The sequence below is a fragment of the Loxodonta africana genome, chromosome 1, assembly GCF_030014295.1.
Source record: "Loxodonta africana isolate mLoxAfr1 chromosome 1, mLoxAfr1.hap2, whole genome shotgun sequence".
NCBI classification, from domain to species: Eukaryota; Metazoa; Chordata; class Mammalia; order Proboscidea; family Elephantidae; genus Loxodonta; species Loxodonta africana.
The window spans coordinates 73,901,931-73,914,103 of record NC_087342.1 but is presented as its reverse complement, the minus strand read 5'-3'; positions in this window follow the sequence as shown (position 1 = coordinate 73,914,103).

Sequence of the window (12,173 nt, the reverse complement as noted above, 5' to 3'; positions counted from 1 at the left end):
ACCAGAATAAAGGGTACTAAACAGAGCTAGAGAAAAATGTAGAACAAAATTCAAACTCACACACACACTATATATATATATATCTGACTTACTGGTCTGACATCTCAGTAATGAAGTCACTTCTGAAGTTCACCCATCAGCCAAAAATTTCAAAAAAAAAAACCCCATATCCATTATTATTGAGTCAATTCCAACTCATAGCCATCGTGTATGTCAAAGTAGAACTGTTCCGCAGGGTTTCCAAGGAGCAGCTGGTGAATTCGAACTGCCAAACTTTTGGTTAGCAGCTATAGCTCTTAACCACTGCTTCGCTAGGGCTTCATACAAAGATTGGACAGACTCATAAAACAAAACAAGCTTAAATAGGCAAACTAGCCCAGAGGCAAGGATGGGAATTCAGAAGGTGATGGGAAAGCTGGTAAGTGTACCCAAGGTTGAGAAGGGGAAATTTACACATGTTGTGGGGTTGGCAATCAATCTCACAAAACAATATGTATGTTAATTGTTTAGTGAGAAACTAGTATGCTCTGTAAACCTTCATCTAAAATACAATTCAAAAAAAAAAGGAAAGAAGGAAAATATAGAATGAAGGCTTTGTTTCACTGCTCCAAAAAACGAAAAAGAAATCTTTTCCAATCTAAGAAAAGCAGAACATAGTAGCTTATGCAAAAGGCCCTCATCTGCATTTCTTAAGGCTAGACCTATGTGGTTTAGATTTTCTAGCTGATCATAGAGCAGTTCCTGGTTACGGTGACCTAGGTCTCACATACAATTGATAAATCTGTAATAACATTGTACTGCTATGAAATTAACCATTCTTGCAACTAGCTAACTAGTGAAATGTATCCAGTCTATACCTTCCTTTGTCTTTGTACAAAGCATGGTCCCAAAGTTTGTTTCTTGGACCACTTTATCTATTGCTTGTTTCTTTGTTGCAAGCGTAAAAGAAACAGGAAAAAAAAAAAAAAAAAAAACCCTTGGCATGTGCGAATAATTTATTTATCTGATAATTTTTAAGAATTATGAAGAAGTTCATGTTAAAACACTTTCCTATTCAAGGATAGACACCCATGAGCTCCATGCTTCTATACCTCCACAGAAACATTGAAAAAAAAAAAACAAACTGTCAGAAACAATTTTGGAAAAATAGCAAAGATTTACAGCAACAAAACGAATGCTGAATTGAGAAGAAAGGAAACTTAAAAGTGGTAGGACAGTTTTGTGGCTTTTTTCGCCCAAGCCCCACTCCTTCCCTGACTCGGAGGCCAGCGTGAAGATGGTAGCTCATGTTCCCAGTGTTGGACCCTGATCCTAGTTCCAAAAGGAGCAGTGCAAAAAATGACTGTGCTTTTTTGTTCTAATCTGTCTGGTGACTATCTGGAGGACTGACAAGGTGCTTGTCATAGAATATTTATATGAGATCATAAAATGGAGGACAACCACACAACACTGGGAATCATGGCCTAGCCAAGTTGACACACATTTTTTGGGGACACAACTCAATCCGTAACAGCACCTAACCACAACAACAACAATTGCAACATTTACTCCTTGTATGACCATGAACAACTGTGGTAGCCCTACAGACACAAAATGGCTACTAATAAGGGGAAGCTACAAGCCCTTGTGGCACAATGGTTAAGAGCTTGGTGGCTAACCAAAATGTTGGTTTCTTGGAAACCCTAAGGAGCAGTTCTGCTATGTCCTATAGGGTTGTTATGAGTCAATCAACTTGATGGCAACTTTTTTTTTTTGGTATGTGTCCACTGAGGACCCTTGGTAGCGCAGTGGCTGAATGCTCGGCTGCTAACCAAAAGAAAACTTGGCCATGTGAACCCACCAGTCCCTCAGTGGCAGTCTGCTTCCTTAAAGATTTACAGCCTCGGAAACCACATGACGCAGCTCTACTAGGAACTGACTCAACAATAACAGGTTTATTATATGTACACTAAGTGTTTCATAAAGCCACTACACTGCATGTCCTTTAAATACACAAAAAGGAGAGAGAACATGGAAACTGCAAGCTGTCAGAAAAGAACAGTTTCTGGTGACAAGAAAAATGTGTTTAAGTTAAGAAGAGGTAATTTAAGAACAGATTACCATGGTAACATTTGAGGGAATTTCCAGGAGCAAAGCAGTAGTAACTTTCATACATGATTAAAATAGTGTTTACTCTTACAAGATTGGCTTAAAGTGGAATAATTGAAAGGAGCCCTGGTTGCACAACGGTTAAGCACTCACTGCTAACCAAAAGATGGAAGTGGGAGCTCACTAGCTGCTCCAAGGAAGAAAAAATCTGGCGATTTACTTTCATAACACAACATAAGTAGTGTCGGCAAGTAATGCAACAAGAATAATTGAAAATAATACCTGGGCAAAACCCAGTGATATGAAAGGGGGCAAGATAGACCCCAAATTGAGACCTGTCCTTGGTTGGACAACTTCCTGAGCAGTGGGGTATGCAACTCCTGACTGCAGAGTGCCTTGCCATCAGCACCCCTGCTATTTGTCTTGTAAGAGCCCCACTTAATAAATTGCCAAGCATCATTGGCAGTTGTCTCCTCTGTCCAGGATCAAGCCAGAAAGGGAACACTCTTGCACTACCCAGAGTTGCCAAACACAACAATAATTACTACAAACTATGCTTCCACACCCATGGAAGCAGCATTCAAGAAATCAAAAAACTCATTGCGTTGGGCAAATCTGCTGCGAAAGACCTCTTTAAAGTGTTGAAAAGCAAAGATGTCACCTTGAAGACTAAGGTGTGCCTGACCCAAGCCATGGCATTTTCAATAACATCATATGCATGTGAAACTGGGCAACGAATAAAGAAGACCGAAGAAGAATTGATTCCTTTGAATTGTGGTATTGGAAAAGAATATTGAATATACCATGGGCTACCAAAAGAATGACCAAATCTGTCTTGGAAGAAGTACAACCAGAATGCTCCTTAGAAGCAAATATGGCGAGGCTACATCTTGCATATTTTGGACATGTTATCAGGAGGGATCAGTCCCTGGAGAAGGACATCATGCTTGGTAAAGTACAGGGTCAGCGAAAAAGAGGAAGACCCTCAACAGGATGGACTGACACAGTGGATACAACAATGGGCACAAGCATAACAATGATTGTTAGCATGGTGTAGTATCTGGCAGTGTTTTGTTCTGCAGTACATAGGATCGCTATGAGTTGGAACCAACTTGATCTCACTTAACAGCAACAACAACAAACATGCTTCAGTTTCCTCATCTGTAAATGGGAATAGTATGAGGCCCTATGTTAAAAAAAAAAAAAAAAGTCTTTCAAAATGAAGTACATTACTATGTGTAGAGTTCTTAGTACAGTGTCTGGGACCACTGATGAATTCTTTAACATTGTTTTACACTTATTGTCATTATCAAACTGTTTTATTCTTTACACATTTCTACATCCCACATTGTTACCTTTTCACAGTGAATGGGTGTCTGGATCCAGCCATGGCCAACAACTTCCTCATATTCTCTAAGGACCTGCAGAGCATCAGAAGTGGGTACAACCGGTGAAGGCAGAGACATTCATCTCTGCTGCTTGAGTCCTCACGTTTCACAGTTGGTGCCACTACTGGGAGGTGGAATTGGAGGGGACAGTGGAATGAGCTGTGGGTGCTTTCAGGGAATCTGTATATCATGAAGGAGCTTTCCTGGCATCTTCAGACCCAGGGTTTTGGGTGGTGAACCCCATGGGTGGATGTGAAATCACTGCTAGCACAAAAATCGCTACTGATCTCCTTGTGAACACAAAGTTGCACAAAGTGGGGATTTTCCTCAACTGTGACCTAAAAGTCATTTCAGATTTAGGTCTCTGATGGTTTCCATCTCTATACCTTCACACTTTTGGCATGGTCCCTGGGCTATGAATCTTGCATATACACCCAGACTCTTCTCTGTTTCTTCCTGCCTGCCTTGTAATTCTAAATATCTGAAATCCAAGCCAACTTGTGAACATCTGGACCTTTGTATAGTGATGCATCCCAGCATGTGGGACTTCTATAAGGGAGGTTGTGGATAAGAATGTTGGGCTGTGAGTCATGAAGTCTGGGTTGAAGTCTTATTTATGTGTTCTTGAAAAGGTCGTTTAACCCAAAAGGCCTCAGCACCTAACTTATTCATCTGGTTGTTATAAAAGCCAAATCATTTATATGAATGGCTTTAGATGGTGCTATGGATTGTATTGAGTCCCCCTAAAATGTGTGTCCACTTGTCTAGGCCATGAATTCCGGTATTGTGTGGTTGCTCACCATTTTGTGATCTGATATGATTATAGTATATGTTGTAAATCCTAACCTCTATGATGTTAATAAGGCAGGATTAGAGGCAGTTATGTTAATGAGGGAGGACAAAATCTAGGAGTAAATACAAGGAGTAAATGTTGCAATTGTTGTTATTGTGGTTAGGTGCTGTTATGGATTGAATTGTGTCCCACGAAAATGTGTATCAAATTGGCTAGGCCCTGGTTCCCAGTATTGTGTAGTTGTCTGCCATTTTATGATCTAATTATCCTATAATTACCTCTACGATGTTAATGAGGCAGGACTAGAGGCAGTTATGTTAATGAGAAGGACACAATCTGCAGGAATATGTTGTATCTTGAGTCAATATCTTTTGAGACATTAAAGAGAGATACAACCAGAGAGAAGGGGGACTTCATTACCACCAAGCAAGAAGAACCAGGATCAGAGTGTGTCCTCTGACCCAGGGTTCCTATGCTGAGAAACTCCTAGACCAAGGGGGAAGATTGATGGCAAGGACCTTCCCCTACAGCTGACAGAGAGAGAAAGCCTTCCCCTGGAGCAGGTGCCTTGAATTCTGATTTTCTTCTCAACTGTGAGAGAATAAACTTCTGTTTGTTAAAGTCATCCACTTGTGATATTCTGTCATAGCAGCACTAATAACTAAAACATATGGGTAAGTTATTAGTAGTTTTTGTGGCCAACATTTCTCATATTCAGACCATAAGCTTTAGAATCCATTGATTTCTTAATGGAAATTACTACTGTCTGTGTCTTCACTATACCTATCAAGGGCTCTAAACATATTAGATTCTGTGGTTATGACTATAAACACATACACACACACACACACACACACACACACACACAGGTTATCAATTTAGAGGGTGCTCGAGGTACTGAATAAAAATAATATGAGTGAGAAAGTAGTGCCTGCTCAGTAGCCACCAGCAGGACAGGGTTGAGACTGAGTCTTCAGTGAGACACAGAGCACAACAGCAGAGAAGACTGGTGCTGCGTCACTCAAAAGGGGGCAAGGAAATGCCACAGAATCTGCCTTCAGGCCAGTTTTTCTGGGCATTTTTAGGAGATTTCCTTTTCCTTCTCTCACTCTCAATAGTTACGTACATCAAGGATGGAAACACAGCTGCTTTTATGGCTAGGAAAATAATCTTACCTGAGCTCTAGGTCCCAGCCACTGCCACCCACTGAGTGCGTTTCTTTCCATCAGGGACTATGCTGGACACTCAGGAGGGAAAGGTTAGAGATCAGAGAAGGATTATGGAAGTCAGTCTGCATTGCGAGGTGGTAGTGAATGTCAAAATCAGCTGCCTTCCTCTTCTTGAATCTCCTTTATTCTTTAATGGACAAGCGACAAAGTAACCCTGTCTGAAAATGGTATTAGGAACTAATTAAAAACATAAAATTCTGATAGCCAGAGCCACAGAACTGGACCTGGGCCATGAATGCAGGACTTGAATTTCCAGAGCCACCGGTACAGTGGCAGTGAAATTTTAAAGGAAATATACATACAAAGAACTGCAGAAATCATAAGCAAACATCTCTCTGAATTGTATGAACTGATTCATATGCCTGTAACTAGCACCCAGATCAAGAAACAGATAATACCAGCACCCCAGAAGTCCTGCCATCTTCTACACAGTATATCCCACAGGTATCATATTTTACACAAATTCTGTGGGTCTTCTACATTTGTTTGCCAACCTCTCCCTCCCCCAAGAGGTATTTTCTTAAGTGTGCTGTGTTAATTTTTTTACAGCAAAATGTTAAAAAATCAGCTTAGTGGGCTTTAGAAAATGGCAGGTTGGGGCGGGGGTAGTAAGCAAACATAGAGGGTGTGTTATTTGCTTAAAAATATGGTAGTCGGTTACCTGCTTCTAGCACTTGGCAATCTCTTATTACCAATGTAAAGGTACTTTTAAAATGTTCAGGAAGTGACCACTTCTAATTCTCAGTTTCTTCCAAGTTGGTTCCTAAGCTCTGATGGTAAATGAAGAGGCTAGAATGAGAATACTGTGTAATAAAGTCCAAGAAACCTGGACCCTCGGGAAGCTGTGCTTTGGTAACTGCTCTTTCTTACAGTGTCTCCTACTCATTAGTGCACACTTAGCATAATTAGAATTGGGATTTTCTGGACTCAGGAAATTATGGAACAGCAGGCAGAGAGCAGAGCTGTGTCCCAGAGGTTGCCATTGTACAGAAGGAGCCCTTTCCCCTGGAGAAAGCAGAACTTAGGAAGCTGACATCTTGACAGCAATGAGAGCTGACCATAAGCACTGGGATTCCAGAAAGTACAAAGGGGGCCTAACTGGTGCGACTTTGCCAGAGAGCCCACCCAAAGCTGTGCTGCACAGAGCTGCCTAGGTGAGTACACCTGATGACCATGGGTTGGGGCTATCCTTGGCTTTGGAAAGGAGGCTGTTTGAGCAGGGATGGTCAGGGACAGTTGTGAAAGAGTCTGAACTCATCTGTCACTTGTGGAAGAGGAAGGTGCCATGATCCAGTTTGAGGACAACTGGTCATTTCCCAACTGCCAATGAACAACATCTGCTGCTTTGTGGGAGCTGTTGTATAACAGTTATTTGATGCACTGTTCCATAAGCTGCCCCATTTTATACAGATAAGGGAGGTGTAAGAGACCAGGAATATTAATATCATTTCACCTGGGTTCATAGAATCAGTCTCGCCTCGGCATCTGTGTACTTTCCATCCCAGCAGTGGGAATTTTACTTAAGTGTGTTTCTTGTTTCTGGTGTCCTTCAGTCTTTTCAGCATGGGGCTCTCTTGCCTTTGCTGTTAACATTTTATTTATTCTAAATTTTTCCTTTAAACTAATATCCTAGCCTCAAAATATAACACAGTACATTACAATAGAGAATTAAAAGAGAATAGGTGTGAGGCCACATAATAATAACACTAACACTTGTCTTTTAGACAACAGTTATTTAATACTTTCCAGGCACCAACATAAGCACTAACCCACATCAGTTCATTTAATTCCCCCCACATAGTACAAAGCACACCCCTACTTTACAGATGAAAACATAGAGAGGTCAAGTAATATGCCCAAGGTCATACAGATAGGAATTAAGGAAGTCAGGATATGAACCTTGGAGTGACTGATTGTAAGGTTTGTTCTTGTGAATCTGGCCCTATTTTAATTTCCAGACTTAGTGACACTATTTATATATCTGGAATATGCATACCCTTCTCACCATTCTCTATAGAAAACCTCACTTGACTCACACAGACTGCATTTTGTTGATCCTTAAATGCTGGAAGTAGGAAGCTTGTGCAATCTTATTAGAAAAAAATACACAACCACTCTTCCCACCAGCCCCCAAAACAGGTGTAAGTGTGTAGCTTTTTCAGTCCAGGTGTGATGCTCTTCAGGAAAGCAAAAACAGTTTCCTTATTCCAAAATCTGTTATTGGTGACTCAAAGAACAGAGGACTATATGTGAAAAAAGAAAAAAAAAATGTCAGAAACAGGTTTGTCAGAAACGGAGATGTAGGAAATGAAAATTTACCATAATTTCTAAGTCTCTTAAAGGATGGTCCATGTAATTCACTGGATCTGGTGTTATTAACAGAAGCCTTGAAATGCAACCCATATATACACCTGGAGAGACAGTGAAGTCCCTACTGAATGTGTCTTCCAAAGTGGATTGACTTCTTCAGGTCATTCAGTTTTGACATTTACAAGGAAACAAAAACCAATTCAAACACCTCTCCAAATTGGCTTGTAAACTCACTTCTTACAACCATAACTTTTTGTCTCATTTAATAATTTCCTTGTGAACTCTTTTTTGAGTGTAAAATAGCAGTCTCTGTGCTAAGTAACTTAGATATAGATTGAAAGAGGGCATCTCAAGCATTCTACTATTAAGTGGAGGAAGGAAACAGGTAAACAGGCATGGCTAAACAGATGATGAGTTCAGGGAAACTCATTTTATGGTACTAAACAATAAAATTCTAAGCCAATTTGGGATAGATGGGAAGCAGTTAGCCTACCTGAAGTGTGGTGTCAAGGACTAGATGAAATCAGCGTCAGGCATTTATGCATATTCTTGTGGCAAGATAAGTGCTAATCTTTCATTTCTTTTGTAGGAGTTAAAAGTAATTCAGAAATTCATTATAAGTCTGATAAGAAAAGAGAAGGCCAAATTGTGGAGGACAAATATGGTTAAAGTTAAGGTTGATGTGTGAAACCATATATAGTTTGTAAGAAGTATAGGAAAAGGAAGAGATTTGTTTTAAAATCTTACCACGACTGTAATATCTCCAGTTTCCATAGGTGCGATTCTGACTCATGGCAACCCAACATGTTTCAGAGTAGAACTGTGCACCAAAGGATTTTTAATGACTGTGACCTTTCTAGCAGATGGCCAGCCTTTCTTCTGAGGTACCCCTGGGTATATTCGAACTGCCAACCATTTGGTTAGTAGATAAGCGCCTAACCATTTATGCCACATGGGGACTCCAACTACACTAGTGTTGCTGTTGTTAGTTGCCATGGAGTCGATTCCAATAGAAGTGGGGGGGGGGTAGGATAGAAAAAGGACTATTATTTATAAAGAGGTTATACAAATCACAATTGAAGATATTAGGGTGCTTGACCTACAGGGTGGAGCAGTTCTGATTGAAAAAAGTGCTAGATTTGACAAAGTTCAAGACATAAAATCAATAAGGTGTTTGTCTTTGGTTGGAGCCCCTAAAAGCAGAGCCCAAGGCTAGGACTTTTTTTTTTTTTTTTATGATTTATTGAGGAAGTGTTCTCAGAGAAAGGAGAGAGTGAGAACAAGACAAGCAGGAGGAAAAAAAAAAAAAAACCTAGGCATGGGTGTGGTCCCAGCTGGGGATTGACATCAGTCTGATCCCACTCATATGGGAGATTTGGAGAACAAATTTCCCCACAGTAACTCTCACCTAAGGGAAGAGGGATGAACATCTCCACTCCTTTACCTCTGTGTTAGTCATTTATTGACCAAGAAATAACCCTGGACTTAGAAAAGAGGGATAAGCCATATAGTCTCCCTTTTGGCCAAGTGTAATTCTTTGGAGAAGGGGCAGCTATGATACATTATTCACTCAATAGTCACAATATCTGAGGAATAGGTGTACAGACTAGTAAAAAGGATCTGGATGAGGGACCAACAGAATCTGCTAGAGTGAGGTAATTTATTTTAAAAAAATTAAAAAAATATATATATTTTTATTAGATATGAATAATTAAGGAGAAGGAGTCATCTAAGGTGATAATCCAGAATAATAGCTTAGAAATCGACTGGATGACGTTGCCCTGTACTCAGTTAGGGGAGAATTGTCTTGGAAAGGCTGTCATGTCAATTCTAAACATGAGAGATGCATAGGAAGGATCTATTGGAGAGGCAGGTGGACATATTGATTTGGAACTTGTGAGAGATATCTGGGATAGATGTTCAGATTGTAGTCATCATCATAATGGTGTCAACTGAAGCAAGAGAAAGAGAAGAAAGCATAGAGTGAGATGAGAGACATGCAAGGGACAGAACTGTACACATTTATATACTTCAGGATTCCAACTATTCTTTACATTAGAGTAAACACAGAGAGGTCACAGAGCAGAAATAAATATGTCGTCCTTACTTATCTGTGTTTTTCAAATGGTTTTTCTTAGTTCTGTCCTTGAAGTCAGAAGATGATTTGGAGTAACTTCATACAGGAAGTACTTTTCCTTTCTTTTACTGGACCTGGAATTGTGGGGACCTTCCTTACGTTTGTGCAACACGTATACACTGTCATCACAGGTCCTGAGAAAAAGCCCATAGACCTTATCCTCATCCATTTGGCTTTTGCAAATATAATCATTCTGTGTACCAAAGGAAGCCAAGGTATATTCACAGCTTTTCGTTTCAGAAACTTCCTAGGTAATGTTGATTGTAAAACTGTGGTTTATATGAACAGGGTTGCACAGGGTCTGTCAATCTGCACCACTTGTCTGCTCAGTGTGGTCCAGGCCATCACTATCAGTCCCAGGACCAACTTGTGGACAAAGCTTAAACAAAGGACTGCACAGCAAGTTCTTCCCTATTTTCTTTTCTTCTGGATCTTGAATACCCTGATAAGCTCTAAGTTGCTCTACTTCATCACAACATTCAATAACATTAATAGATCTGAAATTAGACAGTATGTTGCGTATTGTTATATGCTGCCATCTAAGCATGTAGTTAGGTGGTTTTTCCTCATCCTCATGGCTCTGTGGGACATCATCTTTCAGAGCCTCATGTGTTGGGGCAGTGGGTACATGGCTTTTCATCTGTATAAACATCATAAGCGTGTCCTCTACCTTCAGAGCTCCAGATTTACAGAAAAAATTAGCCCAGAGATCAGAGCAACTCAGGGTGCTCTCATTCTCATGGCCTCTTTCCTTTTCTTTTATTTGGCAGATTTCATTTTCTCCTTTTATGTAGGTTCCTTCTCAATTAATGATTCCACAATATTCATTATTAAAAGATTTCTAGAACTTTGTTATGCCAGTCTCAGCCCCTTCCTGCTAATCAGCAGGGATGTCCATCTGGCTAACTGCTGGGCTGCCCACTGAGAAGAGGGGAAACTATGTTCTACATTGACTCTGCCAGATTCTAAGGGTGTGTAGTTTAGAGATTGTTTTTTATTGTATGTATCAGAGTACCAAATTAATCAAGGCTTACAAAAATGGATTTACCTTATATATATATGTATATATATATACATGTATAAGAAGGAGCCAGTAATAAGCAGCCTGGTTCAGGGTTACAAATTTTTGGAAATACAGGTTCTTTCCAGTCTCCCATTCCACCATCCCTGTAATGTGGCTTTTATCTTCTTGCTTGCAGTTATTGCTCTACTTCCACTCTTTAGTCAGCATTCTGAGTGTGAAGAGAAAGAGAAAATATATATTTTAGGAATGCAAAACTTTTTCAGAAATCTCTACTGAATATTTGAACTTACAAGTAAAACTGTATTACTTGGCCTCCTTTAAATGCAAGGTTGACTGAGGAATGTTGTTTTCTAGTGCAACACGTTATTGTCTTCAAGATAATCCAGATTCCTTCAAGAAGGAAGAATAAGAAAACAGATGTTGGTCATGCAACTAGCTCTCATTATGGAGAATTATGTGACTACTGAACCTGGATGTCAGGATTCCATATGATTTCTAAAGAAAGAATACTGTGAGAAGAAAACAAAGACAGTGAAGATTTTTCCCCATTTGTGTTCCAGAAATATATAAACTTGTCTTTAAAACTATGTCTTTAAAACAATAACAACAAACTCTCTGACATAGTGACTGATACATAATGATGCTTAATTAGTTATTTAGTAATTAATAATTGATTTAGAGGGTTAGACATGAAGGATCAGGAAATGAATCAATATTTAACCTTCAAGAAGAGGCCTCATCAAGAGAATGTACAGATAGAAAAGTATGAGATGTTCATTTCTGGATTCCATGAAAAAAGAACAGTCTTGACTTCCATCCTTATAACAAGATGGATTATATCCTCTTCACAAGTCTCCATATTGTAATAACTAAAATCCTGGGTTAAACCAATTTTTTTTTTATAAGGGTAGAACCACTTTTTCTTGCTGTTTTGTGGAATACATACTCTATACAACCCCCAGATTGAAACAACCTAATTCTCTAAACATATTTTTGGTGTGGCATGAAGTGATGGTCCTTAAAACAGGTAAAAATCAGAAAGTATAGAAGAAAATGAGGGCAAAAGACAAGCGTTTCACTTCTATGAAACACTGCAGTACTAGAATTTCTGCTTTGAGGCTGCATAGCAGTGTAGTAGAATTAAAATAAATTTAGAGAATACTAAAGAAAGAGAGTATAATATAGGATTCCCACACAAATCTCT